The sequence below is a fragment of the Epinephelus moara genome, chromosome 23, assembly GCF_006386435.1.
Source record: "Epinephelus moara isolate mb chromosome 23, YSFRI_EMoa_1.0, whole genome shotgun sequence".
NCBI lineage: Eukaryota > Metazoa > Chordata > Actinopteri > Perciformes > Serranidae > Epinephelus > Epinephelus moara.
The window spans coordinates 12,770,140-12,785,458 of NC_065528.1; positions in this window are offsets into that span (position 1 = coordinate 12,770,140).

Genomic DNA, 15,319 nt, shown 5'->3' on the forward strand with positions numbered 1-15,319 from the left:
TCTGAGCCTGTTCATAAAACATTCAGGATGCCACAGTTTATTCCAAACTACTGAAGCTGCTCCTCTTTTTTGGAACCACTGTGGAGTCTGTAATAATTTCACTTTCAGCCATGCTTGTTATTGCTGTGGGTAACAGTATGACATCAATATGTCAACAAGCTGAAATATCGCGAGTAACACAATATAAATTTTTCCTATATTAAAAAACGAGATTGCATGCATATGGTGTTTCCTCCTGCTCCTAAGACAACTGACAAAAATGATAGCAATAATGTGAACCATACTGCTGTAACACAGCAGACTGTTAGCATACAAACCTCTAGCTGCCTCAGCTTTCAAAGAAATCTTTCGACAACTGCCAATAGCCAGAATGGTCCGCAGGGGCTGTTGGGCTGTTTTATTTTCTATTTCAAATGTATAGTGTGAGCACTCAGGGCGTGATGATCAGACTGTACAGTGTAAGCACAAAAATCGTGGGAGTTTGAATTTAACAACATTTTTTAAATAGGCTCTAATCTCAGAGTGTAAGCCCAGCTTTACTGATACATTTAGTTGTAAATAATTTTTATGTTCAGCTGAGTGCACATGCATGACAGTAACTTTCTGACAGTGAGCAATAAGATAAGCCTGCACACACACAAGCACACACACATTCTTGTTCTTCTATCTTTGTGAGGACCCATGTCAACACAATGCATTCCCAAGCCCCTTATCCTAACCTTAACCATCACAATTAAATGCCTTACCCTAACCCTTACCTTGCCATGCTATGCATTTTAATCCAAATTTAACCTAAACCTAATTCTAAAACCAAATCTTAACCCTCAAACAGGCCTTTGAAAAAATGACAAAATGTCCTCACTTTGCAGAAATGTCCTCACTCTGTGGCTAAAATACATTCTTTGGTCCTCACTGTGTAGCATGTACAAGTACACACACACACACACACACACACACACGATGTAGACTGCATCCAAGCCTCTCCTTTTAGGATTGAGGAACCCCTGTGTTACGGCCGCTGGGGATTACACAGCACTGAACATCACCTGTTTTGTCATTTGTCTGGTTATGGAGAGCACTTTAATGACAATGACCGTGCACTTCACATTTTGTATTGCCTGTTGAGGACCTGTTTGAACGAAATACATTGATGTAATAAGCTACATCTTAGGGTGCTTTCAGACCTAGAGTTTGTTTACTTTGGTCTGAATCAGGGACTTTTTTTTTTTTTTACAAAGTTCAGGAAGTAAACAAAATGTTGAAGAAGAGTACACTTGCAAGATAAATGTGACACTTTCTAATGTCACAATGGAGGGACAACTATGCAGGTTGATTTTAGCGCTGCTCATCGTGGACTATATTGCTGTCATTGTTCATTTTAGACAAACCATACAGTTTGAAAACAAGGCACGGCTCCAACTAGAAAACAATGTTTTGATGCATTGGATGTGCTGAATGTGCATATTAAGGCAGTACAGGAGGAGGTGCACATTAATAATCCTCCAGGACTGTAACATACTCATGTTTAACCCAAACAATGTGTAATGTGACTGCAGTTGGTTCGGATCGAGGTCGAAACACGTTCTCACCACAAACGAACTGCACCAGAGTTTGATCGTAACCAGACCGTAGCCACCTCTTCAAGAAGGTCTCGGTCTGATTGTTTCGGTCCGTACCCGAGTGTGATTGCAGTGTTCATACCTGCCCAAACGAAGCGCCCTTAGGGGGCAAACAAACCTGAGTTCCATTGAACCACACCAAACAAATGACTCACAACGATATTATTTTAGTCTTACTCAAGTAGTTATTTTTATGAGTAGTTTTGGAGTCTTTATAGTTTTACTTTAACTTGAGTACCGTTTTGTTTACTACACCCACCACTGCATGATCATAACATCAGAGTAGAGACTGTGTGGGCTACAGGCATGCACAGATATGAACACACATACATTTTTTACATGTGTGTTTACTGTTGTACGTGCTTATCAAGAGGTTATGCAAACTTCCCTCACATGCTGCCGCTGCTTGATACTCTCTGCGCTGGGCTGCGGTGCTCCTCAGGGGATGAGACAGACCCAGAAAGGCATTATCACCTTTCTGCCAAAGCATAGGAATTCAATGAATTATTTACGTTACAGCAGGCGGGCCCCAAGACAGCTCAGAGACTGAACAACACAGGATTCAGTTAGGGAACCTCGAGGCCAGGGGCCAGCACGGGAACCGGGGGGGGAATCAGTTGGGATCCTGAGGTAACGAGCGAGGGGAAATTAAATGACAAAAAGGCAGAAAGGAGCTGTAGGATCAGGGGAATGGAGCGCACGTTCATACACAGATTCATTCAATGTGTATGTTCATGCAAGCGTTTGCCACGGATGTCACACACACACATGCATAGATAAACTCACACAGGAATACACATTTACCACATCACTGACTCACGTTTCCTGTAAACATACACATCTAACACACATAAACAGATATCTAAGAATACATATAATAAGTTGCAGGGTTCTGCACACACTCACGCACACGCACACCCCAACTATCATCAATCTCAGGCTTCAGAGCCGCTCCCCCCTTGAGTCCATGGCTCTGTTTTTGGCTCTGTCTCCGTGCAGGTAGGAGGTCTCCTGATACTCACCACTGGGTTAGCTCACTACACATTAATGCAACATACTCCCGCATTAAGAACCCTATATCTGCCTCTGCTCCTTTTTCTCAGCGCCACAGAGTGCACCTATAAAACTAAATCCAATCTCTGCGTGTACGAGTACACCTAAAAGACTGATGGTGAATCACGGTTCAGGTCGGCGTATCTTTTTTTTCAAATTTGAATAAGACATCAGATGTATTGTTTGTGACTGTGCTGTGTTTTCATCTAAATGTGGACTGACTCACAAGCCAGTGGAAGCATATTCCATGTTCAAGGACCACACTCGATATCCCTGTGGGATATTTCAAGGGGTTTCTTTCTCTTTCTGTGCAGGGTTTTTACACTGCTGGCCCATCTTCAAAGCTCTCAAAGCCAAAACAAATATCAGAAATTCAAACAGGGGGGCATCGATGGGGGTTGCACCATTTCCTATCAAAGCAAAATAGAGAGAAATATGTGATAACCTATTTGGGTTTCTACCAAAAGCTCCCCCCCTTTTTTTCCCAAGCAGCTCTCAAAAACAAGGTGACCTGCGTTGTTTGCTTGTTGTGAAATCAGGACATGAAACAGCATCCAAATGTTTGTGAGAGATACACAGTCAAGTCTATATTGTGCCAAATTAATTCTAAGTAATTAAATGTTGCAGAAAAAAAAAAAAAAAACTATTTAGGAATTGACTCAGTGCCAAGTTCATCAGGCGGCTAAATGAACGACATTTCAGAATCCTCTGATTAATTACACAAAAGTCTGTCCACAACATGCACTAACAGAAACACAGACAGATACAGGAAATGTTCATGTCAATGAGGCCAGTAAATAAATAAACTACAGTATATGTACTGAAAAGTACATTTACAGAAGTACTGTACTTCATGATGCTCCATGCTATATTCAGAGTGTATTTAGGCAGTAAGCTGGCAGCTAACAATGCTAACAGCGCAAACAGTGCTGACAGAACTAACTGTGTTAACTTGGGGAGGAACCAGAGAGTGGGCGGTATGACGATGACAACCAGATATCAGTGATAACAGCCATGTGAGTGCTGTGCAGAGTGACGGCAATTAGCTAGGCCAGGGGTCAGCAACCTTTATGATCAAAAGAGCCATTTTTGACTTAAAACAACAGAAAAAAAATCTGCCTGGAGGCATAAAACATATCTGAGCATTATAAAGAAGATAACACAGCCTATATAGTCTAAAGTAGCCCATCAACGTAACTAATAGGTCTAAATCCATTAATATCTTTTTGGCTCCTCTGCAGTGGGCTATTTATGATTATTTACTTTGCAGCATTGGCGGTGAAAGCAAATGAATCTGTCAACACACTATTCAATTTTGTAATTAGTCTCTAAGACTTGCTTTAAAAATTTGGAATCCATAGCTAGTTAGTGGTACTCAAGACTAGCCACTGCTATTGAGGTTTGGCAAGATTTAGAAGAAAAGGTGCCAGACTGTAGATGTAAATTTTAGTTGATGAGATATTAAGACATTTTAATTCGGTGAATAGGCTACACATTTTTCACTACTGGTGATTGGGATAATTTCTTTAGACATACAACCCTGATAAATGACAATTAGAATGTAAAAAAAAATACATAATATAATACATAAATAACTTATTCATTTCCATGTAATTTTTTTTTTTTTTTTGGTCAAAGCCACATGGAGCAACTGGAGATAAGATAAAGAGCACGCGCAGGTTGCCAACCCCTGAGCTAGGCCATGGGATACACACAAGGGCTCCATACACTAGCATGCACACATGGCAGAACCGGCTATCTAGGCAGCGGACAGAGAAGCTTGGATGACAACACAAACAGATGTAGCGTGACTTCATACTCTCAGGACGCCATTACTCAACTCTGTTTTTACATAGTAAATATTTGTTTGCTGCTCTGAACATCATAGCACTCCTTAAAGTACAATTTTTTAGGTAATTGTACTTTCATTGAGTATTTTCTAGTAATACTACTTTATAGTTTTACTTTACAATATCACAGAGAAAAATATTTTACTTTTCACTCTACTACATTTTTGTAGCAGTTATTGATATTGATAACATTACAAAACATATGATAAATTAAAAAAATTAAATGCATTATTATGGATTAAAGGCCAAACATACCTACACTGGTGTTTTCACCTATTGTGGCTGTGGCTGATCATGAAACTCCTGCTGGCTAAGCTGGTTACATCGGGTTTAGCACTTTGCTAACATGAATAGGAATAAAATGATTGAATTTTGTGGCTCTTCTAGACTTTCCAAATACTGTTGGACCAACTGTATTAAATCCTGATTGTGAAAGAAGTCATTTTGTGGGAGTTGTGATGATCAAAAACAAACAAACAAAAAAACGTTTCTCCCTTATTTACAGATGTCTCTTTCCAATGTTAGTCTATAGGAAAAAGTCTTTTCGGGCCCCATTGCATCCTGTGAGAGCAACATATTCTCACTTCAACCTAGTCACATATCGACATTTGGTCATCGACCTTCCATGTCTAGATACAATGTGAAAGGTACCCTGGTTGCATTGTTTTTTTTGACGTTCTGGGACGCCGTGTCAAGTTCTGCCTGTTACATGCATTGTCTTCTTTCAAAATACACTTCTGGGCTTTATAATACACCGCTCTCCTGGATGAAAGTCAGTGTTTGTTAGACCCATCCGCCACCACACCAACCTGCCCTATGCAGACTTTCGCTGTCTTAACTTTCGCTCTTGTTCCGCCATGTTTCCCCCTGACGCCACCAAGCACTGTTAAACTATAACCATCACCGGCTGCTTTTCAAGCCACCATTAAAGGACTGCTGTTTTCATCAGTGTCTGATGCCACAAGTCACTGCCCAAGCACCGGATTTTGACGACCTCGGAGTGCAACCGGGTTGGTGACAGACCAGGGAGTTGTAATTCCACTGTTTGGCCACTATAAGAATTGGCTTCAAAGCCTGGTGCACTTCCTGGGGGCCTGGTTTAGACCTGCTCATGTTGGAGTTCATTGCTTTGCTGGGGTTTATGTGAGGTCACCAATCTCCACGTACCACTAAGAATGTTCAAGTTGTAACAGAGGTGGTGTTCTCATGGCCCAGAATGTGTTTCTTGTACCAGTTAATAATTCATACGAGATAATACCTGGTGCACACAAGATATAAAAATAACATCATTCAGGACGTCAGTGGCTCTATAATTTATCATTCTGATGATACCTCTGTTCATTTAACATTCTGGTTTTTCTACTTTAACTTTAAAAAGGATGGTCTTCCACCCCTAACTCGAAAGGTATTCCAAAAACATTTATTAATGTAGGTTTGTACTCCATAGCAACATTTTAAGTCGCCAATATGTAAAAAAACATTTAGTAAAATGCTAATTTGGACTTTATTGTAGAGCACTACACAGTGATTTAACATCTAATTGATACCAAATTGTTCAAAATGACTTGTGTAATCGTCCTGGGTTCAGCCTTAAAATGGCACAGCTCTGTGCAGCAGGTGGCCTCATTTGTATTGTGGCAACATTTGTTTTTATGCAAAATGTTGAGGCACATTTCCTATCTCCAAGATTAAAAGTAGCATTGTAGTTTAAGTAGGTTGTTAAATTCAGCACACCTGTACCAAACACGGGGCCATTTAGGCGGCACATTATGTGATTTCTGCTCTAAACTCAGGATGTACTAATGGTATTTTATGCTGTTATTTTTTACTTAAAAAGAAATTAAAGTAAAACTTTTTCTCCCTAATGTATGATGTGAGAAAAAATATGACCAGTAATTTAAATTCATATATACAGTATATTTCCCTGTCTGACTTGTCATATGGGGAAATTCTCTTTTTATAGATCTTCTTTTCAGTAATTAGAAAATGTGTCAAAAGGGAGCCAAGCTTCTTTTATGTTTTCTGCTAACACTTAAAATCTAAATTAATACAAGTGTTGAAACTCACTCCTCATCACCCAGCCTCCAGAAGGAAGGTCATGGAAGAGGTAAACACTCCGGCAGGGCAGGTGTTCGCCAGCCTGAACACCTGAACCCCAGAACACTTGATTCAAAGCTGCTCTCCCACTCACTGCTCGACTGCAATTTCTTTTTCTTTTTCTCACCTTCAGAGTAAAAAGAGGTCCAGAGGAAATGGGGCCGGTGAATAGTAAAGGGTGTAGTACAAGCTTGGCACTTTGTTCTCCACAGCTGAGGCTTTCGTCCTGCTTTCAGTAGACTATTCCCAGATCAGGTCCACCGTCTCCGCTGTACTTCCCTACCCAACTTCTGACAGGAGAAACTTTTCTTTTCTAACTTTTTAACAACTTAAATGGCATAAATAAGCTGCAAGATAATGATTAAGTGGTTATTTGTAATGAGAAAGTCAAATGGATATAATTAAGTTCTATAATATACAAGTTATAATTACCAAGTAACTGATTTAATATTATAGTGTGGATAAATGGAGCCAAAAGTTTGGAGAGCAAATGTATTTCGTGATATCACATAATTTTCATGGAAACAATTAAATAAAATTAATTGGTCTTTTAATTAGTGCAAACAATTTTTTTTTACCAACTAAATAGGTCTAAACACTTTATAGAAAGGTAAATATGTCGTATCTAATTAAACTCTTAATTTCGTCATACATAATGTGTCAGTGCTTCTCTAACATTTTATTTTAACATCCTATTTAACATCTAACGAAAGCAAAGTCCATTGCCAATGAGGGCCATGACATGCAGCTAAAAGCTCCAGAAAAAAATCTAGTAAGTGGACCGCGAATTAAGAATGTTTGGTTATACTTTTATTCCCGAGGTCATAATGAAGTCTGAACACACTTATAAACATTTTCAAATCTGCCTGTTAATAATTTGTACATACCAGAATATATAAAAAGTTGATTACAGCTTCTATCATTTTATTCATGAAGTGTATATACAACAGTTATGAATTCCTCATAGTTAAGTTATAATTGCTATTGAGTAAGACATCTTATCTTTGGTGGTGGAATACAATTAACCACATTTTCTCAAATACTGTACCACTGTACAATTTATTTGAATATTTCCATTTTATGCCACTTAATACTTCTGCTCCACTACATCTCAGAGGACAATATTCTGTATTTTAACAGCACTACATATATTTGACACTTTAAGTTACTTGTAACTGTTTACATATATTAATATATTACACAATTATATGATGCTAATATGACATGATGTAGCACTATACTATTGAACTAATCCACCTGGTAGAGGCCAAAAGCCCCATTTCCACCAAACACTTTCTGTATGGTAAAACCAAAATAACCCTTCAGACATGGTACCTAGACCCTGAATCTGTTTGTTTACACTCCAAGCTGTACCCTTAAGTGTGGGCAGGGTTGTTGTCACTCACTGCTCCGTCCAGCACCCACTGTATTCCATATAAATGGAACATCTGCACCGCGTTTGTTGTCCATAGAACGGCGTTGCACACTTACATTTTCAGAACAAAACAGATCAGGCAAGGGTGAGAGTCTCTCTCCATGGGGTATGTGGTCCTTGTCAGGCAAGCGCAGCTGGCCGAAGCCCACAGGAACAATGCTCCATGATGCTTTTTTCTCCAAGTGAGGTTTGGGATATATGCAGTTCATATTTTTAAATGTCTGAGCATCCACTCATAACTAAAGGTCTGTGTCATCCAAGAGCGACAGTAAAAACTAATAGATTGGTCAAAGTTGTCTTATTACAATTTAAGGTGTGCAGATGGATTCATGTCGTCAACTCAGTAATATTACAAATAAACATTCCACCTTAACAGTTGTCAGCCAATGTGAATTAAGTTATTTTTCTCAGTCTACAGCTGCTATGAGAGGCAGCAAAACATCCTTTATGTTTATAGTTTACTAATGTAAAACTTGCCATGGTGTTAACAGAGGTTACAAAACCAGCCACAACTCAGCCCTGAGCAGAGTGACAGTCCTCTATTGACCAGTCAACGGACTGCAGTGTTCACAGCTCCACCTTTTAGTACCAGATCTGTGTGCTAGACACCCCAACAGAGGGGGGACCAAAAATGGGGACGGTACGGAACGGTTCCATTGGTACCATCCACAACTTTTCACAGTGTACCGTACTGAGCTGAACTGTACCTTATTGCTCAGTGGAAACCGGGCTTAAGTGCCTAAAACTGGATGAACTGCAACATTAAAGTGCTCTTATGTGTATTTGTAAGTGATAAAGACAAAATTTTATAATATTCTATAAAGGAGCCATTCTTCATAATGAGTACTTTTGTAACGTAAGTACATTTTTCTGATAATACTTCAGTAGTTTTTTTAAAGAAGCATTTTGAATTCAGGACTTTTACATGTAGTGAAGTATTTTAGACTGTGGTATTTCTGCTTTACATTTTTCACCACTGCTTGTTTTGAGGAAGTATCCTAAAAGGAGTCAAATCTACAACTAAGTTACTGAATTTATACAGATATTGTTAATACTTCTAATATGTCTGAGGCCTAATCTCAAATAACATTACAAGTAAAGTTAAATATAATCACAAAGACTGGGTTAACATTCAGATCTACTTAATGTCATCAACAGCACAGTACAGTATATTTACCAAAGTTATTGTACTCGATTGGCTGAATTTTGTCATTGAATTTACATAGATTATAAAAGTCATGGCATGTTGCAAATAAAAATGGTTGAATCCATACCTGTATAAAAACAGATTTCTTTATAAGTGTCTTTAATACATTTTCACACCCCTCAACCTAAAATCAATTTCTAAGTCTGGCCTGTAAAACTGGGGCTGGTAGGCAGGGAGTGGGAGCGAGTAGTACAAGCTATGCATTTTGTTCACTACAGCTGAGTCTCCGTCCTGCTTTCAGGCTATTCCCAGGCCAGGCCTGCCTACTGTGCTGCACTCCCCTGCCTGCCTATGATTTGTGGAGCCCACTGGGGAAGAAGCTAGCTCTCCCATAGGTTAAAATCTGCAAACAATGAGTCCTGTGTCCGTGACGGATGGCCTACATCCCTCCCCATTTGTCTGCGCTTTATCCCCATCTCAGAATCAATTGTTAAACCCCAAAGTTTGCTTAACATGCACTCCCTGCTATGCTGGAGAAAGGAAAAAAAACGAGGGGGAAGGGTGCAGAAAATAGAGGCGAGAGTGAGAAAGGGAAAGAGAAAGAGATCAATGTTGTCCCGAAGTAGAGGAGTGGATGAGAGGGACTTTCAGTATGACTTTCAGGGTCCTAATTAGGGACAGGACAGCGCGCTACCTCTCTCTGTGACATTTAGCTGGACATACTTGATAAATGTCACACTGCTGGATGCAGCCACGACAAATGGATGCATCAACAATGGCTTAATAACCTTTACTGATAGTCCTGCCAGGAATTCAAATTCTTTATCTGCTCTCCCTTGCATCCCTAAAACACTGGGCCCTAATAACCAACATTGTGTGCGCAGTGTGGGGGTGGATGCGTTTGCGTGTTTGTGAATTTGCCCGTGTGTGCGAAGCCAAATTAAGTGTACCGGGAGGCTTTCGGCGTGTACCCTTGCGCCGCCATCGGTGTGTGCGGCTGCGTGCTCGTACGTACGTTTGTGTGAGTGCCAAATTATCTTGGCCAAGTATCTTGGCCAGGATAGCGGCAGCGAGAGGGAGACCTTTGTAAGCAATCAGAGAAAATGGAGAGCTGTAGACCTCCCTCGTATCTTTCTAAACTTGTATCTCTGCTAGACGTGGAGAGGCCAACTGAATTAATCAGCTCCCAAGACAGTTACAATCGGAAAAGAAGAAGCAGAAGATTGAGCCATTTCTCAGTAATAAGATCATTCAGGAAATAAATGTCATGTGCGTCATGTGTACAAAATGCATAATATAATAATTAAAACATTGCTTAAATGGGACAAACAATGCTACTTGGGACTAACAGAGAATCCCCAGAGGTGTTTTTAGGACTTATTACCAACGAGCCTGTCAGAGCTTTCACTCCGTTTGCTTCATTTTTAATGAAGAACACAGTCAAACTGCGACTCCGGCGCGCCATCGTTCACCGGATCTGTGTTGGTCCCATTTGGAACTTGTAATTGGCCTCTGATTAGAAGTGACATCCCAGCAAGAAGCTGGGAGATCTGATAAGCGCTGAGTGTTTACGCCAGGCCTGGGCCAGTTGCAAGTCAACTACATGACACATTTAGGGCAAAACACAAATAAGATGCAGTTGGCCTTTTGGTCCGTGTCTGATTTGGCACCACAAACTTCCATAACAAGAAGTTAGCTTTTAGACAAAAAGCACTTTCTTGTGTCTTTTTTTTTTTTCTCCTCACTTTTCCTTTGTGATACTTTTGCTTAGGCCAGTGATTATTTTTAAAAGAACAACCCCCAAATGGACATGCTAAGTCTGTCTTTTCTTTTGAAGTCTGTCTTTGATATGGAGAATACGTACATAGATTTATGGTTTTCTTCTGCATATAAAATAAAACATTTATCTGATTAAATTAAGTGCCTAAATATATGCTCCTCGGTTTGTTTCACAGATTCTTTTATCTGTGAAGTGCACTGTGCTCTCCCTGGACCTAAGCTCCTGAGTGATTATGCCTGGTGTGTGTGCTTTGCAACATGTGTGAACCCCGTGTACGCTATGTGTGTGTTAGCATGCCCGGAGCGCATTCACATGCACCGAGGTGTTTGTGTATACCTGCGTATGCAAGTATATGTGCGCGCGTGTGTGTAGTATGTTTCAAATCATGCAGCCTTAGCTGCTGTGTGGTGGCTAATTGCCTCTCCTGAGGAATAATTAGGTGACAAAAGCAAACGTAATGGTGCCTCGGCTACAGAAAAAGATGTATGTTATGTCTTGTGTGTGATTCAGCGTGCGTAGCCATTTGTTTGTCGGTGGTAAGGATAGGAGGAGAGGACGTAGCAGAGGCCGTATATTTGGAGGCCAAAACCTGGAGAAACAAAGATGGTGCAACAATTAATTACGGCTAATTAGATGTATCCGTTATATTTACTGGGCCAGCAATAAATCAAACGGTCAAGCTATATTTGTCCTAAAAGACTTGTAACTAACGCCCAGCAAGCGTGTGTGTGTGTGTGTGTGTGTGTGTGTGTGTGTGTGTGTGTGTGTGTGATTATGCTGATGAGGGTGTGTTTGTGTTTATGCACTGTTTTTTGGTACCTGTGTGGGTGTGTATGTGTGTGTGTGTGTGTGTATGTGTGTGTATAAACTGCTATTTACTGTTTGCTTTCCAGGTGTTCAGAGCTGGGTCGCCGCGGACTCCCTCCTCTTAGATTAATAATCCATTAGTAATCCATTTCACTAATGAGCACTCAGCGGAGAGTCGGGACCGAGGGGGACACGGAGACGGTCAAGGGAAGCCAAGTGCATAATTAATGTCTCAGCCAATCAGATGTGCTATTACAGTCGCTCCCTGCTGTAGTGAGATGTCACCTGTCCAATGAAACGTGTGTTTATGATTTTTCCCTGTTGAGTAAAGATATTAGATTATGAGGTTATTCTAATTTAAGTGATGAAAGTAGTCAATAAGATTCCTGCAAAAAGCAAAGAAGAGTATCTGCACAGACTGATTTTCTCTTACAGTCACATTAGTTTGAATTCCACATTTTTTGTGTAAGGATATTTACGCTGAAATGATTCTCCTGTAGTTTCCAATGGGACTCTTTGACTAATATTTGAGGCCGACATTGTAAGGAGACACACAGTCAGCCTCTGTGGTGCTTGACTGACTGAAGCTTTTCAAAGTTCTGTAACCTACCAATGCTGATACAAGACAGTATCCCTTTTTCAACAACCCCACATAACATTGGTTATGTATCCTTATTGATTTACCTCTTACATGTTTTGTATGACACATTGTGTTTCTAAAGAAGTATTTCACTGCTGGAAAGATGGTCTTTTCATAAAACTGGGCTGTCTATACAGTAGAAAGACATAAATACTTTTGAAATTAGTGCTTCATGCCCAGAGAAAACAGACCGTCCTTTCACGTCAGCATGATACACGGCTGGCTGTCATCAGATTGTACGGTGTCAAGGGGAAATGCGGCTGCAAAGCAGTGTAAGTTAGGGCTGAAGTTCACTTCCTTTATGAATGTATAGCTAAACACTTGAGTGTGCATGTGCTGGCTGAACATAACCACGTGTGCTGTTGTACAAAGAAAAAAATGTCGGTGTTGTATCGATATAGTACATTTCTTTTCAAAGAGACTGTATACAAACAGTACATTTCCTGTTAAACCGAGGTGTAGCCTACTGTGAAAAGACACAACACATGTAACAGGCTACCTAGCATGTCATATGTAGGCGTGGAATGCCTGCGTCCAAGCAGCGATATGTGACGAGTTTGGAGTGAGAATGTGTTGTAAAAGCTCACTCTGTCCATCTGCTTTGATACTATTTGTGTCCATTGTGGCGGAAATACAAAAAACAGAATCAGTATCAGAAACAGAAATACTTCATTGATTCCCAAGGGGAAATTGTGATTCATTATAGTCACTCCAATGTGAAGAATTGAGAATTATAAGATGTAAGAATAAGAGTGTGACATATAAGTATGTAGATGTAAAAAAAATAAAATGAAATAAAATAGAAATAAAAATGTACATTTAAATAAAAAAATAGGATGTGCATTATTCTAGTGTTAAAACTCGCACTTAGGATATAAAAATATTAAAAATAAAATATATATTGTCACTGTGCTGAGGCTGTAAGTGTGAACTTTAACTACAATATATATAGTACATCAATAGAATAAACAAGACTAGAATAAAAGTTAACATAAGAAATTTTTACAGTTATGTGCATGATAAAGTCCATACTGAAAAATATATATATAAATATTGCGGCAGTTGAATAATTGCACCCAATAGGTACTTATGAATTATGAATACAGAAGGTGAATAAAGTCCAGATGCCAGTCTACTCACTCAGAGTGGCTAAGGCATGAATGACTTCCTGTGACGCTCTGTGGTGCATCTTGTGGGTATGAGTCGGTCACTGCATGTGCTCCTGTGTCTGACCAGGACATGGTGGAGTGGGTGGCATACATTGTCCAAGATGACTTGCATCTTAGACAGCAAAAATGTGGAAATACAAACTGTGGCTCAAGCAACAGCCCAAAAGCCAGCTCAAATGGATGGAGGGCAGTTTACCACAGTTCACTGACGCATAGCTCACTACGGACATTGTTATGATACAAAGCTGGTTAAAAATCAGTATCTCTTCTGTATTTCACTAAGAAAAGTTGAAACTAGCAAAGTTGGCAAACTAGCTTCAGTCAGAAAGTTGGCTAATCACTGACTAGCTTCCAATCAGAAGGCCTACTAGCACCCACTTGGTTAAAGGAAGCTAGCTTCCCAACATGAGCACTTAGACTTTACTTCTGGTTCATGTTCATGTGTTCATTCAGCATTTAGCTAGCATGAGCTGTCTCTCTTCCATTGATACGCTTATGATGACGACGAATAACCAGACTGTGAAAACCTTTAGCCATAGGTAGTTCTGTGACATCAGAACTTTGTACATTAGTCTGTGATTGGAATCAAGTCACAGAGAAACTTATGCATGGAGTCCAGGCGGAGTCACTTGGTAACATATGAATTCAGAGGTGAGTTGTTAATGATTCTCCACTCCTCCAGTCAAGGTACGCAGGCTTGATAAGTATGTGGCTGTCACGCCGTGACGGGCAAAGCGCTGTTGTGTGCTTTTTTAATATAGTTCCGGGGGGCGGGGGGGGGGGGGGGGGTTGTGGCACCTAAAAGCTGTTACAAGGTCTGGCACATCAAAATGAGCTGGTAAACACAGAAGATTCCTCACAGCCACCGCCAATCCAGCACGACTACACCAATCTAGATCCTGTGTTTCAAGCCTAAACAGAAGATTTCCCAAGCGCTCCACCTGGCTTCCCCACGGATCTTCTCTCTCCTGTTTAGCAGTCAGAACATGATGGAGCCTGACAAAAGAGGCCGTTAAAAATTGAACACCGTAAGTGGGAAAATGTGGTAGGCGGGCCTATTGTTACCTCCACCCACGTGCATGGGTGAAAACTGACACCCTCTCTCCCCTCACTCCCTCTACATCTCTTCTCTGCTTTTCTCCTCGCCCTCCCTGGGGGAAGCCCTGTATCCCATTCATTCGATTGCCCTACATGATGGATGTGCAGTGTGAGGAATGGGCCGTCCCGGGGGCCATGGCGTCGTTTCTGGGTTAAACAGCATCCTATATCAAACCCATCTATACCTTCACAAGCAGGAAGCCTGTTTACTGGGGCGGGAAAGCACCGCAATCCATTTCTTGTCAGGGTGTCTCGCGGATGCAACAAAAACTTGGACAGCCGCAGCTTTGGGGAGTGTTGTAAGACAGAGGCGGTGATAAATATGTACTGCGGTTTGGGGAGCTTTGAAGCTTAGGAGCAGCACAAAGGTTTGCAAAGTCACTGCGAACATAATTGTAATTGACCTTCTGTCAAACTACAGGACTGTGGTCAGGTGTCAGATATCACTCAGTGAGTGCTCAAGATTAATGTTGCATTAATTTTACTTGGGTAGCATTTTATATATTACAGGGTACACTTAAGGTGCTTCTTGAATTTTGAAAGAAAAATTAAAGTCTTGGAATACCTCAAAAATACCCCCCTTTTAGCCAATTGCTTAAAAGGGCCTTAAAATTCAAGTGACTC